Raw genomic sequence first — 22,085 nt, 5'->3', positions numbered from 1 at the left:
CATATATCATGGAATCAGGTCCTGATAATGAATCTATTATAGTAGATTTTTCTAATGGAATTCTTCCTCTGAGGGAGAGGGGGATAAAGAATGAGGAGGAAATGGAAAGAGCCATTTGTGTATCAGTAACTAATACTGCATTTTCAAATTAAATTTCTACCATTTATTATTCAAATAGCATAAAACTCCTGTATTAGAATCAATGGCATTTCATGACATGTTTATTATTTTCTGATATCTAAACTTTATAACTTTATGACCTACAAAGACCACTGCCTGAAGAATAACTTACTAGGAATTAAACAAGAGAACAGATTTATAGAAACAATGGACAATGCTGCTTCTATTTACATTTTCCTTGTCCCTATTCAAAATGATTCCCTAATGGTTTGGTTTTCTTTTTTCTTTTTGGACTTCTTATAAGGTTGCCAAACGTTAGCGTCTACATTTTTCCCAACTACAACACAGTCCCAAGCTTAGTTTATAGCTAGCTCTTAGTTCATATTTTCTTTAAGTAAAACTCAATTCAACTTTGTGGTGTATGTAATTTAAATACTGTGTGTCTCTATTACATAATAATATGGACTCACCAATTATATGATGAACATTATATTTCTGCTAGTAACAGTTTAATCCAGTAGGTTGCCATAGTAAAAAATAATAATAATAATGACTCTTAGCTTTCTTACTTTCATGCACTGTTTGATAGATATTCAGATTCTTTCTAGTTAAGGATGAATTTTATTAACTCTGTTGTTTTCAATTCAACCCAAATAATTGAGCCTGTTACTTATTTTTAACATAAAATAAAATTGTTGAGGCAGAGTCTTTAAGAAAAAAAAAAACCTAGAAAATTTTTTTGAAAAAATATTTACATGAGAGCATAGCCAGCTTGTGCTAGTAAGCTTTCTTTTACATAAGAGCTTGAAGTACATAGGACAAATTAAAGGCCTTTTTAAAATACTATAAATTGTTTTTTAACAATTTTGTAACTCCTCTAATATCTCCTGGATTTGGAAATTTAATCCAAATTAAATTTACATATGTGCACAAGTACATTTTTTTTTTAAAGATTTATTTATTTGACAGAGAGAAATCACAAGTAGACAGAGAGGCAGCCAGAGAGAGAGAGAGAGGGAAGCAAGCTCCCTGCCGAGCAGAGAGCTCGATGCGGGACCCGATCCCAGGACCCTGAGATCATGACCCGAGCCGAAGGCAGTGGCTTAATCCACTGAGCCACCCAGGCGCCCCCACAAGTACATTTTTTAACCTATTTCATTATACACACCCATGGTTAATTTTTACCCTACTCTTGTTAAACAATGTAACATACTTTGAACTTGAGATGTTATGCCTCACCCAAATCCAGACCAACTAGCCACAGGTGTCCACCATGTGAGCTGCTGAAAATAGGGTCACAAGGATTGCGGTGCATAGAAAATATGTTCATCTCAATGTGAAGCTAGGCGCTGTTTATATACTCTAGGTATTTTTACTGGTAGCCTTTGAAATAGTTAGACAGGTGGCTAGGTATGATTTTGGTCTGTCGAGCACATGTTTATCTATGCCTAACAGATCGTAAAAACCTAAAGGTTAATAAAGGAATAAGAGGTGCGACTGTGAGTAGAGCTTAGTTTGAGTCCATAGTATAATTTAACTATGAGGTTGACACAGTATATAGAGAAGTACATTAAAGATAGCATTTCCATAGCATTTCCTTCCTTCCAAAGAGATACTTAAATGTTTCCATCACATTGGACTTCGAGAGGTGTGACCTTGCGCTAGATTATTTTCAGGTGGAAAGGGGTTTTAGTGACATGAGAGGCCTCAGAGTGGAATTTTAAAGCCAGTTGTTAAAAATAAATAAATCTAGTAACACAGAGAATAGGTTAAATGCATTGTATCATCATTCCACAAAATATAGGGTTTCAAATGAAATTCAGTGTCAGAGATATTTGATTTTGCTCTTGAAGATTATAGTTTCCTTTTTAAATAGAAGTACTTCTAGGAAATGACATCCCGTATTAGAATGCTATAGTTACTGTACTAACATTAGTGACATGTGAAATGCATAATCCTGAGTCTGAAATGCTCTAGATTCATACCGATAAATCACTAGAAACAATTTATAGAATTCAGTTTATTGAGTTTATGGCAAAAGAATGCACTTATTCTAGTGTACAACACTTAGTTGACAAGTCTTTATCTCTGAACTTCTTTTTTTTTTAAATTTTTTATTTTTTATAAACATATATTTTTATCCCCAGGGGTACAGGTCTGTGAATCGCCAGGTTTACACACTTCACAGCACTCACCAAAGCACATACCCTCCCCAATGTCCATAACCCCACCCCCCTTCTCCCAACCCCCTACCCCCCAGCAACCCTCAGTTTGTTTTGTGAGATTAAGAGTCACTTATGGTTTGTCTCCCTCCCAATCCCATCTTGTTTCATTGATTCTTCTCCTACCCACTTAAGCCCCCATATTGCATCACCACTTCCTCATATCAGGGAGATCATATGATAGTTGTCTTTCTCTGCTTGACTTATTTCGCTAAGCAGGATACACTCTAGTTCTCTGAACTTCTATTAAGGTAGGATAAATGCTGTTATTGAGGCAAATATGATCTGAATATGCAAAAAGAGAGTCAATTCAGGAAATCTTTTTTTTTTTTAACTAAAATAATTAATAATTATCCTAGAGTAAGGGGCTCAATTCTGAAATTATAGGTTAAAGATCAGGAAATTAAAATGATAAAACTATACATGAGATCTTCTTTTCAAAACTGCATGGAATAATTGAAATGAATTTACTAATATCTACCACAAAAATATGAAGCCCTGAGAGAGTCATAAATCCAGGACATGTGTGAAGACAGTATGCATTTGGATATTTTAGGAAATGTTCACAACCTTCGAAGAGCACTTTATTTGTTGCTCTTCTTTTAGACACTCAACAAAACATAAAGCAGGCTTCTAGAAATGTAATACTCAGTTGGAATCTGGTTTGATCTCATAGATTTGGTTGGTTTGCTTCTCTTACAAAGACAAAATGTGAAAATTATGTGTAGGATTTGTAGGGCATCTCTGTGTGCAAAGCATCATTCTGGACAATCTGCAAAATGATATCAAGACTTTTAAAAAGGTGAACTTAAACTCACACTGAACCTCAATAGTGAAGAAAATGCTTTCCACGTGGCTTTCAGCGTGGCACCGTCCAATCCTCTACTTCCCAGGTTTTTGCAGTGCCAGACAGGGACGACACCAAGGGTGGAGTGATTCTAAGTCCACAGCTCTGGGTAACTAAATGGCTTCAGGAGAAAATATTCCCACTTCGCAGTTGCAGTGAACACAATTCTGCATCCACATAGTTCAATCTTTGAGGCCTTAGGTACTGAACGATGTTTTCATTTGAAAGTCAATGTCAGCCTAATTCTAAAATATGGATTCACTAATAGGCAGCGTTTACCAAGAAACACTTGGGAAAATTATAACCCTAATTGGTACAGCAGTGTTTACCTGGATATTTAAATAATTTCTTAGTCTCATACTGAACGCAAAGGCTTAGCACTCTAGCTCTCTTTCACACAGGGTCAAACCTGTAGAAAGCTTAAAAACAAAACCTCATCAAACTTCAGTTTCCCAAAATCTGAGAGATGGGATTAACGTTAAGGATTGAATGATGCGATGCCTGTGAGAAAGCCTGGTAAACATATGTGCTTAACAAATGTAAGCTATTATTAAATATTACTTATTTTTGTCGTTTTCTTTTAAATTTAGAGCTCTACCTTCAGTTCACAATATTCATAATATCAATCATACTTCTCCATAATTCAAAATTAGAGTAAACCACATATTTAAATGGTTCAAATTTGAAGACTATAAAAAAAAAATAATAATAGATACCGGAAACTCTTCATTCTCTCTCTATTCCCAGCCAGTTTATTCCCTGTCAAGAGATAATTGATGATCAATTCCTCTGAAGTCTTCCAGAAATATTTTGCATATATGCAATCAAATCATAAAAGTATTTTTCCCTTTCATACATGTTGCCACATAGTATGCTTGACACATTTCTGTGCTTGTTTATTATTAGACTTTTGTTATTGGTTAAATTCTCTCTCACTTTATTCAATGTCCTTGGGTTGACCACTGGTTTACATGAGAGTCGGGGCTTATTTGCTGTTTCTGACTCAAATTAAATACCTATCTTGCCCCCTCTTTGGACATCCAACAATGGCAGTCTTTAATTCGTAAGGCTTTAATGGATTTTCAGAAAAGTAAAACTACACAAACCTTTCTGTCTGAAAACTAGGACTTCATCAAATATTTGGGAAGTATGTTAATAGAGCACTGGAATGTATTGGCTGTGAATCCTTGTTCTTCTAAACATCTGCCACCACAGCCGGGTCACCTTCCTCCCTCGATGTCCCCACCCTAATCTTACAATAAGGCAGTTAGGCCAAAATGCTCCTATGTTCCCCAGCACTCATATGATGTATCTACTTTATGTCAGCAAAGGCCTTTTTGCTATCATGCCACAATGCAAATGTCAACATGAAGAAATGATGAGAATTTGCATAAGTCTAGGATATTTTAAAAACCAACATTTTCTGAAGAGGGAGACTTCCATTTTGGGGTGAAAGGTTGATGTCCCCAATTTTTACTATGAGAATTCTTAAAAAAGATTTTAATCCATTACTTTTAAACCATTACTGTATTAATTTTTTAAGAGCAAAATCAAAGGAGATTTTGGTTTCTCTTTTTTGAATTGCTTAAAATTACTATAAAATATCATATGGACATATAATTCAAACATGGGAAGGGACAATACAAAAATTTAAAGGGAATAAAATGAAAATTAAATTCAAGTAAAAATGGATTCCCTTACCCAGCCTCACAGTGATACCTGCAGTAGTGAAAGCTGTTAGTGTCTCTCCCAGGTCCCCCTGACTGGCCAGATACCCAACTCTCATCTGCTGTGTGTTGTCTGCTGAAGTATCACAACAGCTACCTACTCCATGTCAAAGTACTCTTGTGAGGATTCTTCCAATTGTTAAGTACATCTATTCCAACTAAGAATTGGAAAACTGGATTTGGAAAAAAAAAAAAAAATAGGGCAGATTTATGGACCCAAATGACCGACTCTGAGATGGACTTGAGCTAAACCTCCTTTGATCACCTAACTTCCATCAACCCATACACCACCTATGGGCCAGAGTAGTGTTTGGTGTCTTTAAGAATTGGAGCCGATACTCCGTAATCCATGAAAAGTTTGTTTATTCCCCTTCCCAAATTCACAGTCACTCTGAAAAATGGCCACAAGTTGTTTGAAGAAGAAAGAAGATTTATAGTGTGTTTTTGGCAGAGTTGCAGAGTCCTTCCTCAAAGGATCCTGGCTGCCTCTACACTCTGGGAGTTCTAAGTCTGTGAACTGAATCAGGTATAGGAATTGGTTGAGGGATTATAACTCTCTTTTGGTAATTCAAGTCAGACTTCTATTAACATTAACCAGATTTAGAACTCTTTTAAATACATAAATCAAGTAAGATTTTTGTAGGCTGCCATCAATTTTAGATCTAGGGAGACCATGATCAATTAGCCAATGGCAAGAATCTCTGTAGGTCAAATGATTCTAATTACTGCATTGACTGTGATACCCATTACAGTAACCACACTGACCTTCGCTCTGATGATTAAATGTCACTAGTTGGTTTCTGCCATCACCATCCACACTGAATTCAGAGAGTCCTGTTCAAGGCATTCTGATTGTACTTCTAGCCTATGGAGAACAGCCTCTATAGACATCTTCCCTTGCAGACTCCAGGACTCCCCTCAACCAGGCATTTCCAAAAGGCTCTATAATGACAGTATCCTCTACACTCTCCCAAGGACTTACGAAGGGAATGATTGAGCAGAACTTAAATGACAAATCTACCCTAGGATCCCCATTTTCAAGAGTTTTTGCTTACATGCCCTCATAATATACCAAGGAAGATCTTCAATTTCAATTTAACTTGGTGTAGATCAACCAAGCAAACTGTTAAAGCCATTCCCATTGTTCCAATCAACACACTGAATTCAGAATCTCTGCCTAATGCACTGATATCAATACATTTAGGTTGATCCAACATTATATTCCTTCCACCCTGATCTATACATGTCCCTTTAGTTTTTGACCATATATGTTGTCAAAAGCTTACGGTTTTTAAAAATGTTTTTGACACCTCCTATTGAGTGGTAGCTTGTACCTTCTGTAACTTACTGAGACTGAAACTCATATGTTTCGAAACTCATATGCAGTCAGTAATACAACTGCCTAAATCTCTGCCTTGAAGAGCAGTGGTCTACCAGACGCCAAGCCTAGATGCTCAGCTTTGTCAGCCACTAGACATTATCCAGCATCAGAAAGTGTCTCAAGGAGAAAGGTGATTACAGGCACACAGTGTCAATTTCCCATTCCCTTTAGGACTTTCATCTTTCACGTATTTTCAGACCTTCCCCAAGATGCTGCTTAGACTTCAGCACATTCTTCACAAACTCAGCCTTCTGTTGAGGCCCTTCAAAATCTGTTTTTCTTACTTCCTCTCTGTGTAGCAGCTAAAAGCCTTGCTGGGTTTCTCTTCCCCTTTGTAGAGGCCCTTTGCCTGGGTCAAAACAGTGCATCCTCAGAATCACCAAACACCAAAGGAAGTGAGCTGCCTTTTGTTAGCTCATGTCTGAATGATGATCCCATCTCTGGAATTTTAGCCAGATGGGACTTCTTCCCCTCCACAGCATTCTGATGCCTTACAAATATAAGCTTTGTGATTTAACCACCTTCTTAAAAATTTTGTGGTGGGGCGCCTGGGTGGCTCAGTGGTTAAGCCGCTGCCTTCGGCTCAGGTCATGATCTCAGGGTCCTGGGATCGAGTCCCGCATCGGGCTCTTTGCTCAGCAGGGAGCCTGCTTCCTCCTCTCTCTCTCTCTCTCTGCCTGCCTCTCTGCCTACTTGTGATTTCTCTGTCAAATAAATAAATAAAATCTTTAAAAAAAAAAATTTTTTGTGGTAATGGAAACTCTGGTCTTACCCACTCCTATTGCATCTTGCTCAGAAGCAGAATTCCCCATTTGGCTATACTCTTATGGTTAGATACAGCTCCTTGATTAGTAATGTTTTAGAGTAGGAAGTCAGAGAGCTGGTTATGTGCTAATTTGAAAAGCCAGAATAAAAGCATCTCTAGGATCTCTATTTTGGGACATTCTAGTTCTCTTAACCAAATTAATTTAATCTTTCTAGAAAAAAAAAGTATCTGATTTTAAAACTCCTTGTTCAGTCTCTTTGTCATTCTTCAGAGAAAATATGCTTCTTTTGTGCTATATACCAGGTGTGACTTCCTCTGCATTAACCGTCAAGTAACTTGCCTGTCTTTCAGGAAAGTGTCGAGACATCTATCTTGTCCACTAATACTCAGTTGCCATTCTCTTCATTGTTAGAGGTTTGTTTGAATGAGTGTCACTGAAACCAGATGATGCATACAATCAGTCTTCCACTGTACTTAGATGTCTTTTTTACAAATTTTTTTTAAGATTTATTTATCTATTTATTTATTTATTTGACAGACAGAGATCACAAGTAGGCAGAGAGGCAGGCAGAGAAAGAGGAAGGGAAGCAGGCTCCAGAGAGCCTGATGCGGGGCTGGATCCCAGGACCCTGGGATCACGACCTGAGCCGAAAGCAGAGGCTTTAACCCACTGAGCCACCCAGGCACCCCCTTAGATGTCTTTTCAAAGATATCATGTTAGAATGAACTGTTCTGCTATTAAGCTTTAAAGTAAATACTTAATGTACCTTGATACAGAAAAATATCTTGTAGAAATAAGTGAAGACCACCTAATAAGACCACCAAAGGGGAACAAACAGGGGCTATTTATTCAGAGCTTGCTATACCAAGAGAGTCAGCCACCACCTCTTGGGTTTGGCAAAGGCTCAAAGGCAGTCACGAGAGTGGGAAGCTTTACTGTGGAGGGGAGGGGAGAGAGAGAAGGCTTCATATAAACTTTAATTGAAGTTTGTTGCCATGAGCAAGCTAGGGCGAGGTTAGCTAGAAGTAGAGGATCCTGTGTGGTTGGTTTGAAGAGCACATTTGACATTCACTAGTTGGTCCTAAGCTGGGAGCATGGGCAAAAATTAGGGATACTGGCTGGCACTCATTGAGTGAGTCTATCCACCAACTCCTTCCTGTTCCGGGCCGATTGCTGCAAAGACCATGGTTTGCCTTTCCTGCTGGTTGTTCAGATTATGGGTCAAAATTGTATTGTCATAAATGATGTGGCCCCTGTACATTTGTATATCTATTTTCTGGATATAAAAATAGTTATGGGTTTGTTTAGTAACAATTTGGTCAAGATATTACTTTCCTCCACATCTTATACCAAGAAGCAAGTGAGTTGTATGCACAGAAGATTGCATAAATTTCTACCTCCCATCGTTCCATTATGCAGTCTTATTAGAAAGTTGCTTTCTACACAATGGCCACAATTGCCAAATTATGGAAAGAGCCAAGATATACTTCAGCAGACAAATGGATAAAGAAGATGTGGTCCATATATACAAAGGACTATTACACAGCAATCAGAAAGGATGAATACCCAACTTTTGTATCAACATGGACAGGACCGGAGGAGATTATGCTGAGTGAAATACGTCAAGCAGAGAAAGTCAAGTATCATATGTTTTCACTTAACTTGTGGAGCATAAGGAATAACACAGAGGGCATTGGGAGATGGAGAGGAGAAATGAGTTGGGGGAAATCGGAGGCGGAGACAAACCATGAGAGACTGTGGACTCTGAGAAACAAACTGAGGGTTTTGGAGGGGAGGAGACTAGAGGGTTAGGTGAGCCTGGTGGTGGGTATTAAGGAGGGCATGTATGGCATGGAGCCCTGGGTTTGGTGCATAAACAATGAATCTTGGAACACAGAAAAAAAATTAAATTAAATTAAGATGTTAAAAAAAAAAGAAAGTTGCTTTCTAAACTAAAATGAATGAAGCTAATAACAATTCAAATATTGACAGTTAAAGCTAAGTTCCCAATAAGTCACCTCATTAAGTTAAAAATCCTCAGCATTTTGTATTGGTAAATTGATACATGGCTTTATTTTGGCAATGTCTGACTGATAGAAAATCTCCCCAATCCCTCAAGCACATATAGGAGAAGGTCAAATCATTGACTTCATATTTCATATAGTTCCTTTCACTTTTTTGTTTTTTAATTTTATTTATTTATTTGACAGAGAGAGAGAGAGCACAAGCAGAGGGAGAGGCAGAGGGAGAGGGAGAAGCGGGCTCCCTGCAGAGCAGGGGAAGCCTGATATGGGACTCGATCCCAGGACTCCAGGATCATGACCTGAGCCAAAAGCAGTGGCTTAACCAACTGAACCCCCCAGGCACCCTACTCTTCCTTTTTTTCCCACCTTGCCAAAACTTGTGCAATGCCCCCTCATTTGATGTATATTATATCAATAATGTATTTATCATCAAGGCACAGATGCATTCAAGTTTATTACACTGTCACTGAATACTTAAAAATACTGATTTATCTAGCATAATAACTCAGTTAATGTCAAATTTAGCATCGTGTCAAAATATATAATAAAAAATTACCAATTTATGATAATCTCTTAAGTATGTTGAGAGTATTAAATATGAATTAGTTTAAAAGTTTAATCGTATCTAGCAAGAAGAATCTTATATGCTCTTTCAATAGTAAAACATAGAGAAAGAAAGAAAAAAGTACTTTTAAAAGAATAGATTTCCAATGGCTTATTGATTCTATTTTTAGAGTTGTTTTCTGTTGTGTCTTTTTATAAGTATGTAATGAATGCTGATGACATTTTGCATTCATTTCTTATTAACTGAACAGCTGCTTTTAGATAGAGGAGTTATTACCAAATAAATAAAGTTAAGATACTGACAGAGAAGGTATATAACAATTATCTTCTAGTCGCCACATACGTTTTGGACATACCACATCACCGAATACTGGGCACAGTTTCTACTGGATGGGCAGTGACACACCTGGACCTAACCTGTCTCCTCCCCTGGGTTGCAGTTGGCTGAACCCACATTCACACCTGACACTAGACTGATCCGATTCTCTCCCATGAGAATTATGGCTTAGAGGCTAGATAGTGATTGTCTGATATAGAATAAAGAAAAATTGTATCGTCATTCGACAGATGTAGAAAAAAACACGTCAAAAAGCTTTCAGTAAACCAGGAATATAAGTGAACTTCCCCATTCTGCTTAAAAACATCAACAAAAAACTTAGAATAAACATACTCAATTGTAAAACACTGAAAACAATAAGATAAGAACATGGCTAGGATAAATACTGTCTTTACTTATATTCTTCTTGTCTACTGTCCTAGGAAGGAAATATGGGAAGAGAGTGGGAGAGGGCGGAGAAGAAAAATGAATTGAAAGGAAAAAGTACAATTTATATTAAGGGTATGAAAGGGGCTTGTGTTACATTTGAGTGTTCTATTTCTTAAACTGCTTGCTTAAGATAATACATAATCCAAGAGGAACCACGTTACCGAGTAATTACTTGGGGTAGAGATAAGGGAATAACCTTAGGTCATTTAGGACAATTATTTTTGTAGTCAGGTGATAATTGAATCTCACTAAAACTACCACATGTGAAACTATAGCTCCAAGCAGAAAGTGAGGGTGTCTTTCTCCTATATTGTCCCCAGAGTTGGAAAAGGCCACCCTCCTTTCTATTCAGTGAGTTCCCAAAAGATTTAATTCCAAATTTCTACATTTACAACTCCCTTCTACTCCATGATTTCAGAAGGGCCGTTGTGAGAAGCCTTGGAGTGGGAAGCACCAGCGGAGTATTGTTGCTTTCATCAGTATATTGTTAAAAAATATACCATATAAAATCATACAAAATCATATAAAAATATGATTTACCAGTATTAACTCCAGACTTTTCAGACCCCACAATTTCCATTCTCACGTCTGAAAATAGATTGCAGCTCTGATAACAGTTCACGCTGTTTTCCAAATTAGGCCAGCAGAGCCTTTAACAGCCAGTGTTTTATTTTTTTTTATTTTTATTTTTTTTAAATATAATTTTTTATTTTTTATAAACATATATTTTTATCCCCAGGGGTACAGGTCTGTGAATCACCAGGTTTACATACTTCACAGCACTCACCAAAGCACATACCCTCCCCAATGTCCATAATCCCACCCCCTTCTCCCAAACCCCCTCCCCCCAGCAACCCTCAGTTTGTTTTGTGAGATTAAGAGTCACTTATGGTTTGTCTCCCTCCCAATCCCATCTTGTTTCATTTATTCTTCTCGTACCCACTTAAGCCCCCATGTTGCATCACCACTTCCTCATATCAGGGAGATCATATGATAGTTGTCTTTCTCTGCTTGACTTATTTCGCTAAGCATGATACGCTCTAGTTCCATCCATGTTGTCGCAAATGGCAAGGTTTCATTTCTTTTGATGGCTGCATAGTATTCCATTGTGTATATATACCACATCCTCTTGATCCATTCATCTGTTGAGGGACATCTAGGTTCTTCCCATAGTTTGGCTATTGTGGACATTGCTGCTATAAACATTTGGGTGCACGTGCCCCTTTGGATCACTACGTTTGTATCTTTAGGGTAAATACCCAATAGTGCAATTGCTGGGTCATAGGGCAGTTCTATTTTCAACATTTTGAGGAACCTCCATGCTGTTTTCCAGAGTGGCTGCACCAGCTTGCATTCCCACCAACAGTGTAGGAGGGTTCCCCTTTCTCCGCATCCTCGCCAGCATCTGTCATTTCCTGACTTGTTGATTTTAGCCATTCTGACTGGTGTGAGGTGATATCGCATTGTGGTTTTGATTTGTATTTCCCTGATGCTGAGTGATATGGAGCACTTTTTCATGTGTCTGTTGGCCATCTGGATGTCTTCTTTGCAGAAATGTCTGTTCATGTCCTCTGCCCATTTCTTGATTGGATTATTTGTTCTTTGGGTGTTGAGTTTGCTAAGTTCTTTATAGATTCTGGACACTAGTCCTTTATCTGATATGTCGTTTGCAAATATCCTCGATCCTAAATCAGGACTCAACCAGTATCAAAAGATTGGGATCATTCCCTGCATATTTTCAGACCACAATGCTCTAAAGCTAGAACTCAACCACAAAAGGAAGTTTGAAAAGAACCAAAATACATGGAGACTAAACAGCATCCTTCTAAAGAATGAATGGGTCAACCGGGAAATTAAAGAATTGAAAAAAATCATGGAAACAAATGATAATGAAAATACAACGGTTCAAAATCTGTGGGACACAACAAAGGCAGTCCTGAGAGGAAAACAGCCAGTGTTTTAGAGAGCATGGCCACCAACTCGACTGGTTACAGGTACTCAGATAAAGCAGATGTGATTTAAGGGACACAGGAAATCTCCCCAAACACAATATTCACTTATAAATAAACGTGGATTGCCCACTGGTCCTACCAAGGTGTATAAACACTTCATCATCCTACATAATTACAAGGAAAATAAATCTAGAGTAATTCAAGTTTAGACAGAGATGGAGAGTAAGAAACAGAGACCGAGGGAGAACTAGAGAGATTGCTGAAGGGTGAATGACAGGGAGGGGGAAATAAGCTTGAGAGATGGAGAGAGAAAAAGAGAAAGGCAGAGAGAATGAGAAACAGATGGAGAGAGGGAGAGAGAACAAGAAAGTACAGAAGAGCACTAGGAAAAAACTTGCTCTGTCGCAAAAAGAGAACGGTAACTTTATGAGTGTCTTGTGAAACCCACACAGAAGATAAAAGCCAGGCCTCAGAAGAACTGAGAAGTAATTAAGGGTGTATTCTACTTCCTAGATTCACAAAAAAACCTCTCATTTTTATCTTCTTCAATATACTTGCTTCATTTTCCTTTGCTTTTTACAGACTGACTTCTCTTTATTCATTCACTCACAGAAGAACACCAAGAAATGCTGCCTTTAACACATGATTCCCCTTGGTTTTTTTTTTTTTTTTCCATGCCAATTAATTCCCTCTCTGAGTCTCAAGTTTATTTTTTAAATATTTATTTATTTATTTGAGGGGGGTGGGAGGGGCAGAGGGAGAGGGAGAGAGAGTCTGAAGCAGACTGTGTTGCGGGCAGAGCCCCGTGTGGGCCTGGATCCCACAGCCCTGAGATCATGACTTGAGCTGAAACCGAGAGTCTGATGTTTAAATGACTGCATCACCCAGGTGCCCCTGATTCTCACGTTTTAATTCCCCAAAGAGCTAATTTGATTTGCCACACCTTAGGTGTCCATCCCTGACCCAAACCAGCAAGGCAATAGGGGGAGGAAGGAGCTTGTCAAATGCAAGGTCACAAATGAAACTGGTTTTGTTAGAAGTGGGAGTAAGACAACCACCTCATAACTCACCCACCACTACCTTTAGTTCAAATGATTAAGGGACACAATGAAAATGTACATGTTGCTTGGAAAACCACCCCCTCACACACAGTGACTCAAACGAGTGTGCAATTTTTTAGTCAACCTCCAGTGCATTCAAATCATCCCTGACATATGAATGATGATCTAGGGCTGAGTTTTGTGCTAGGATCCATGGCCGGTCTGGGGGGTTGCCAGGAGGCAGGGTTCCCATGGTGGGTTGAAGGAGGTGAGGAGGAAGGAGAACTGGTTGACTGGAGAAAGTGGCAGATATGGAGGATGCTGAAATGTAAAATTTATACCGAAGCACTTAGGCAGAGTTTCCTTACAGATATGATTGTCAGTTCAAGTTAAGTGTTTATCTACTACAAGCCCCTGCCCTAGTACAGAGGGGGAAAAAAAGACAAAGAGATAGTAAGCAGTCAGGTCATGAATCTGCCTCTTAGCCTCCACCTTCTAACAAAATTCCTTTGGGAATGACCTTACCCCGACGCCTCTGTTTCCACCACCTTCCTCCACATTACAAAGCATCTGGGATTCCAGCTCTGTTTATGATTCTGACATGAAATTGAGTTCCTGCATTAATATGATTAACATGCAGCACAGTAGAAATTACTGCGACCACATTCTAAAGTCACGCCAAACATGCACCCTATAGACATGATAACCTTCAATAAAGATCACAAATGAGCATTTTTATTTTCAAGGGAGAACATTTACTTCAGGATCACCACCCTGAGAGCTACACTCATGTTGCTGGGGCATGATTAAATTTGACTCATGAAAATGGAACTCCTTTCAGTCGTTCCTGAACTTCCATTCGACCTGGTAGGAAAGCAACTATTATACACAGAAATACCAAGAAGGGTACACATTAAACCCACACAAAGAGGGATTCGGGCCAGGTTTCTGGAAGGATATTCTAGCTTAGCTCATGTCACTGTTGCACAAACATAAATTAAAGAAGGGAAAGTGCCAGTATCCTGACCGAGTAACAGCATGAATCTAGGCTTGGGCCTAACGTCTAAATTATCCATTAATAATATTTTCAGTCTTGTTCAAACGGGGCATGATCCTTAGAGCAATTCGGAAGGGTTTGATGTGTGGTGAGCATTGCTAGCCCACATAAGTCAAGTAGTATCAATCTCTCATGGTAGCAAGAAACAGAGGTAATTTGCCAAATGCTACCCTACTGACCTGAAAGGACTGATTTACCTCATATGGAGGTTTCATTTAAGTGGGGATTTTATTTACTAGACTGACATATTGTATGCTGATTAAGAGGGTCTCAGAATATTTTGCTTCTCCATGGTTCCCTTTTGAAGTAAGGTTTGTATGTAGTTGCACATTACAAGGTACTGAGATAATATTCTTTAACTAGAAATCAAAAGTATGGGAAAGCCGACTCAGAAGGATATCTTTTATCAAATTGTTAAAATGCAGACTGTTTATCACTGCTGATTCACAGAGGAGATGCCTTTCTTCTCAGAAGTATTAAGCAGATGTTGTTTTTTTTTATTCAGAGTTTCTCCGTACTGTATATCCTACAGAGACATTATATTTAAATGTGATATATTGAGGGTTTCTTAGTCTGTTGTTTAGGATCATGTTACTAAAAATGAGACTGCTTCTCTCACAAAAGAAAAAGAGAAAAGCCCTTTGATAGGAGTTACAGTGACGCATTCACATTCTGAGATAATGCAGAAAAAAGGTTATCACCTTGGAGTGCACTGTGTCACTGTAATTTCTGTTTAAAGAAATCATTTTGGGGATTATGCTGAGACCATTCAAAAAATTCTACCATCATAAAAAACAAATTGCTTGTCAAGCCCACAAAGTCGAAAACCCAGCTGACTTGGGGAGTAAGAAGGAGAAATAATTGTTGAAATACAATTCCAAATGCTTGAGAACTGCCTCTCATGTTTTGTCCTGTGGGTCTCTGAAGGACTCAACTGACAATAATGCTGTTGCTAGCCCCGGTGATACTCCCACGGCGTCGTTTAGTGTTCTCTCATCATTAAATAACAGACATTTTGTGGAACTGATAAATATAGTCTTCAACATTAACTAAATAATCCTCCCAATAGCCTGGTAAAACAGATGGAGAAAATAAAACAGAGAAGTTGTTAAGGGGCTTAACTCAGTCCATAGAGAAAACCTTGTGACTTAGTTAGTATTAGACCTCCCTAGTTTCAGTTTATGACACCTCTTCTTCCATTTTTTACTAATAAATAGCAACCAAGTCTCCAAACCACAACCACCCCCACCCCCTCAGGCTTGTCTTTAATTCTTTCCATTTAATCAAGAACAGGACACAGTACGGCTGCAAAGGGAAATTGTAGCTGTGGTCATGTTTACATTTTTTAAATGTACATATTCATAAGCACTAAGATAGATGGCTTTTAATAAGACATTTTTAATGGATAAATATCTTCATTTTAACTTTTTTTCAAAAGACCAAATTGGTTTGAAGCACCTTTTATCTATCAGGCTCTAAATTATTTCCACTTCTTGCTCTTTGATACAATCAACTCTTCTATAATTCAGTAGAATTAGCTTACATATTTTGTTTTTTCTTGGTGACAAACACTTTGTTAGCTGCTAGAGGAATATAAATGAATATGAACTGGGTGTCATATTGAAGGAAACCAGGATGGAGAAGGAACATGATGACTGAAAAAATAGTAACGGTCATAGTAATGACAATTCCTGAGAGTTTATTATTTTCCAGACCCTGTCCTAAGCATGCCTCATTTCATTTGATCCTTTAATATAGGAGCTATTTCTAGTCTCATTTTTTATCAACCATGGAACTGAAGCTTACCAGGTTAATGCCTTTACACACTGAATCCATATAAATAACTAATAATACCCCGTTCTCCCATCAAACAATCTTTTATCACTTAAATTTTTCATATAATTTTTCCACACAGAGCTTTTCTGATAGTTTTGGTTACCAAAATAATTAATACTTTTCTTTCTGGTTTATATTTTTATTATTTTTCTTGGCTTGAATTTCATCTCCAAGTCTAATCAATTCTGGTTCAGTGACAAACAGCATTTCAGAACCTGCAAATTTGAGAACTATTTTGACAAATATTTTTAGGTCATGCTACCATGTCAGTTTTTGTGGGTTAGTGGTTTTTCTCTCAAATACCAGCTGATCTTTGGAAACTTTCCTGAGTTTTAGATGGATGTGAATACTACTTTTCTATTGCCCTTTAAAAACATGCCTCCATTGCTGTATTTATTTTTATACCTTAGTTATATGATATCCTTCATTTTCAAATGGTGAATATCTTAAGACAGAAACTAAATCTTGCTAAATTTGGATTCTTCAGGGTCCAAGTTCCAAGTTCCATGTCTGGTATATAATAAGTTTCAAGGTTTGCTTTATTGAGCTGAATTTTACTTTCTTAAGAAAAGACCTTTATCTATGAGATCTTTAACTTTCCTTTGCATCACCTAGTCAGTATTTCTGTCTCTGTATCTCTCCTGTATTTATTTCTTCTTATTTCAGAGGAGTAAAGGTCTCCCCTCATTTTCCAAGGTGACCCTAGCAGTTTTGCACCAAGGTCGCTATTGATCTGTTTTTCTCCTTGACCAGTAGTTACCAATGTCTATGCTCCCTTCAGCAGCTTTCACAGCTATTTCTTCCTTTCCAGTTGATTATAAGTTTTATTTAGACTTGTCAAAATTCCTCCCAGAGGTTACAATAAGGGAAAGGGTTGGGGGGGGCAGGGAAGAGAGTAACTTCATAGTAGAGAAACACTTACTGATCCAGAGGGTCAAGGTCAACACCAACAGGGGTAAATCACGTTGACAGCATGTACATTTGACACAATATGAGAAAATGGCTCTTCATCTCTGCAATATTCCTCTAAGAATGCATATCCCCAGTCTAACTACAAGAAAAACACCAGACCAATTCCAATAGGGGGCATTGGAGAAAATGCCTGATAAGTACTATCAAAGGTGTCAAGGGCACTGTTTTCCAGTGTTGGTAGGGCTCTGCTCTCTGCAGAGGTTCTAAGAGAGTTTCTGTCCCTTGACTCTCCCAGCTTCTGGTGCTTGTTGCCCTCCCTGTGCTTGTGAATGCATCATTTCCATTTCTGGGATCACAGTTCTTCTTCCCCTGTCTGTATATCTCTCCTTTATTTGTCTATTATAAGAACACTTATGACTGGATTGAGAGCTCACCCCCGTAATCCAGGACAATCACATCTGAAGACCCTTAACTTAATTACATATTTTTTATAAAGATTTTATTTCTTTATTTGATAGAGATTACAAGTAGTCAGAGAGGCAGACAGAGAGAGAGGAGGAAGCAGGCTCCACGCTGAGCAGGGAGCCCGATGTGGGGCTCGATCCCAGGACCCTGAGATCATGACCTGAGCCTGAGCCGAAGGCAGGGGCTTTAATCCACTGAGCCACCCAGGCACCCCCTTGATTACATATTAATTACATACAAAAAGCCCTATTTCCAAATAAAGTCACATTCACAGGCATTGGGGATTGGGACATGAAAATATATTTCAAGGACCACTATTCAGTCCTCTATAGTCATCAAAAACAAAGAATGAGAAGTGGTGACAGCCAAAAGGAGTCTAAGAGGGCACAACAACTAAATGTAATAATGTAGGATCCTAGACTAGATAAAGGACATTACATGACAACTAAGGAAATATGAATAAAGAAAATGAGTTTAGTTTATGATAATACATCAGTATTCGTCTATTCATTGTAAAAAATGAACCATACTAATTCAAAATGTTAACAGTAGAAATTGGGTGGGAATGTATGGGATCTAAAACTATTCTAAAAACAAAGTCTACTCTAGAAACAATTCTACATTTAATCCTTAGGTCCTAACAGTTCCATTAAATAGAAATATAATGCAAGCCACTTGTGTAATTTTAATTTTTCTAGAAGTCAAATTTCAAAAATATAAGGAAATAAGTGAGATAAATATTAATAACACCTTTCATTTTATGCAGCCCAATATATCCAAAGCATTATCAATTTAGTAAATCCTTGATATAAAAATTAATGCTGTATACTGGCAATCCTTTTTTGGCAATATGTTTCTATGTAGTACTAGATAAGACAGAGGTGCCTGACAGCTCTCCAATCCAATAACAGTACTGTAGACAACACAAACAGGTAAAGCGAAATGTCAGTCTACGAAAACAACAGAATAACTATTGAATGTTGCTTCAGCTTTTAGATTTAAAGGAATGAGTTTACATAAAATTTAAAACTCAGTTTCTCTGGCATACCACCACATTTCAAGTGCTAAATAACCACCTGTTGCTAGTAGCCACCACCTGAATACAGCCACTCCACATTCTCCTTCTTGCTTCTTTCCGTTACCTACTACATAAGAAACTATCTTCCCCCAAATCAGTGCCTTCCCATAACAATCATTTATTATATCTCATAATTCTTTGAGTTGACCTAGAAGTCATTTTCTGGTCTTGCTTTATGTCTCTCATGCTGATGGTGTTAGAGAGCCATGGGGGCTGGAACATCAGTCGTGGTCCTATCACAGTTCTGGCTCCCCAGCTGGGAGAGCTGAAAGGCTGGGCTGAGCAGGGATACAGGCATGGCCAGGCCTCCCTTCTCCCAGGTTGTCTCAAGTCCTCTCCCTCCACTGGTGCGCCCTCCATGTGGTCTCTCCATATGGTCCCTCTAGCACAGTAGCCACATTTAGTGCATGGTAGTTCAGTGCCCCCAGAGACTCAAAGGTAGAAACTTCCAGGCCTTCATAAGGCTTAGATCTGAGACTTGGGCAGTGTTACCTCTCCCACATGCTGTGGTTTCAAGTGAGTCACAGAGCCAGCACAGATTCAGAGTGGAAGGGAAATTCGCAAGGGCATAAATACCAGGAGGCAAGGCGATTAAGGTGCTAGAGTGGGGGTTAAGTTTTCAAAAAGCATTTCCTTTACAAAGATCATCACTGTTAATTCTCATAATTGCGTACCATTATTTCAACATAACAGAGATACAAGAGGTTAAGAAATATGCCCAGCAGGTTGCCTCATTAAATGGGGAACCTGGGATTCAAACCCAGGCAGTTGTTCTGACTCTGGAACCTCTGCCCTTCCTAATTGTTTAAACACGAAATTTGTTAACTTAAATGACTTCTAAGAACAAAAAGAAAGTGGGAGAGAGGGAGAAGAAATGGGCCTAATAAGCAATGTTTCAAACTCCTGATGTTACGTTTGTTATGTTTAATGACGTTCTCACTAACAGGGATTTTACAATCAGCATTAATTACACTTGCTGGGAAAAGATCTCTCTCTCTTTCTCACTATCTCACTCTTGTTTCCTTTCTCCCTTTCTTTCTACAAATAAATTGTGGTTGTGTGAAAATTTCTGCCAGCTTTACACAAGCTTTGCACTTAGAAGCCTCAGTAAAACGCATTTTTGTCTAATCACCGGTCATTCAGGGCTCTTTCTGCTGACCTTAAATGCTTTCTTCTTCTTTATAATCAATGAAGACTCATCAGTGACATTAGTAGTTTTGTGTAATATAATATTTTTGCATTCCATACTTTGCGGGAAAGAAATCAAGTCTGACAAAGTAATGACCTCAAGATAATTGTCATTAACAAAAAGGTTACAGTGTTCTCACCAGAATAAGAGAGCGGGTAATCACTCTACGTCTTACTTTGCTCTGAACTCTTTAAACATAACAAATAATCATGCTTTATTAAGCACCTGCTCAGTGAAGTTGGGAAATCAGAGGATGGCGACATTAAACCCTGACCTTTGACTTCTTCTGTCAGATGCCAGAATGATTATTTCTACTGGATCTTGGTTTGACATTAGGGAGCAATCTACTAATCTTCATTCTCCAAAACTTGTTCTCTCTCTGGTCTCTTGCTAATGCTCACCTTGTTCTGTGTCTTAGATTTATTATGATTTATTCACCATGTGGGGTAACAATATCTCTTTTTATCTCCACAGAAACAGCATCTATATAATGTTGAGTCCTAGTTCTCAAGGGAACTCAGGGAAAGTTTGAAAACTTAGGAATAGGCATTGACCTCTACCCTTTGTCTTCTTTCCTAATACAGAATTTGGACAAGTGGATGAGTAAAGAGACATGTGAGAAGAAAAGACACTGGGTCCAATAAGCTGGGACTTCTCCCTTCAGGAATAAATATTGGAATAACACCACACTCAGAAAAAAAGAGTGATGGATTTGATAGCTTTTCTAAACAATTGGCCTAACATATTTGCTTTCAAATATAGTCACTGGGCCTTTCGTATTTTGAAAGTGCAGTTGAAGTTGACATTGTCTTTAAATTATAGATATGATGAAGCCCAGAGCTATGAATATGTCAACCCAATTATATACAGAATGAAGTGTGGGAAAAAGTACTTTAGGGGACCAGACAGGAGAGAGAAAACTTGAGGAAAATACGTACTCCCATAGAAATTGTAAGAGAAAAATGAGAATTACATTTACTGGACATCCATTATGTGTCGAGCGCTGTGCGGGGTAGATCACAATGAACAGGAAAACTGAACAATAGGAAGCCCACAAAATGGAGCAGAACAGAGTAATAAGGAGATTAGTAAGGACAGAACGTCAGTGAAATAATGAATTTATAATGAGGATTTGCTAAAATCACACGGAGATAACATCCATTTCAAAAAATTCCATAGCATATCAGAGCTTGCATCATCTATAAAAATATAAGTGGGGACAGACAGCCTTTCTCCTACTTCCAGGCAATTTATTGAGCTTAATCAATCCATAAGCTCCCCAATGTTCTTTTCAAGTTACTCATTCCATTTTGGCTGAAGTTATCCACCCAAGTGTTTCCCTTGTCTGCTGCTGTGAACAGGTTCGCCATCATGAAATGTGCTGCTGTTGAGCCACTTATCTCAATTTTGAATCCCTTTAAGGATTCAAGATGAAGGCTGCTAAGTACAGAGTTCAGGTTCATACCAATGCAATTGCTTAAGGGGAGAGAGGAGAAGATAGAAGATAGAGGGTAAGAATATTCAGGAGGTTTTAATGTGCAGTGCAGGGCCTATACCCAGGCCTAGAATGAGAAATTATCTAGAAAACAGAGTTTCTGAAGGAAAAGAAGAGAAAGGGTAATGGTGATAGCCAAAGAAGTAGCTCTGATGTCACTATTGGCTTTTTGTTTTATATTGTTCCATACTGATTTTGTTTGTTATATTTTCTTCTCTCACCTCCTCCAAAGATTTAAACCTGGAACTCCAATAGGAAATATTTTAATTCTGCTCAGAAATTATAATAGAAGTTGTAGAAAATAATCCAGAGTAAAAATTGAGAGTCTGATGGTTGGATTTGCAAGCAAGCAAAAGAAAAAAAAAAAAAAGAAGACCTGAAAATCTTGGGTCTCAAGAAAGGACCTACAAAGTAAGATAAAAGATAAGAGGAGCTATTAAAAATGTAAAATGTTGGTTGATTTTTGCAATGGGCCCAGCAGAAAAATTGACTATTTTCAACTTGACCACACTGACTAAGCAGTAAGAAACTTACTAGAGATAATCCATATACAAATAGAACTGACCTGAACTGTACTTATGAAACACATATCACCCGTGCGCTTATTTTTTTAGTATTTATCTTGCTCAACACACATACTCAT

General features: G+C 38.1%; 1 long non-coding RNA gene across 2 annotated transcripts in view; it reads left to right on the top strand.

Moving 5' to 3' along the window:
- Nucleotides 1-21,857, top strand: part of LOC309845768 — a 38,567-nt gene extending 16,710 nt beyond the window's left edge. Inside the window, exon 3 of one of the 2 annotated variants that reach the window (XR_014301501.1) lies at nucleotides 21,675-21,857. This is a non-coding gene — a long non-coding RNA (uncharacterized lncRNA). Of the gene's footprint in view, nucleotides 1-20,531; nucleotides 20,612-21,674 lie in introns of those variants that run through there. The other variant, XR_014301502.1, reaches the window with a different exon arrangement.
- Nucleotides 21,858-22,085: the final 228 nt, after the last annotated feature.

The sequence above is a fragment of the Mustela nivalis genome, assembly GCF_964662115.1.
Source record: "Mustela nivalis genome assembly, chromosome: 12".
Lineage (NCBI taxonomy): Eukaryota > Metazoa > Chordata > Mammalia > Carnivora > Mustelidae > Mustela > Mustela nivalis.
Note: the sequence above shows the minus strand (reverse complement) of the source record. Positions and strands in the feature narration are given on the sequence as shown.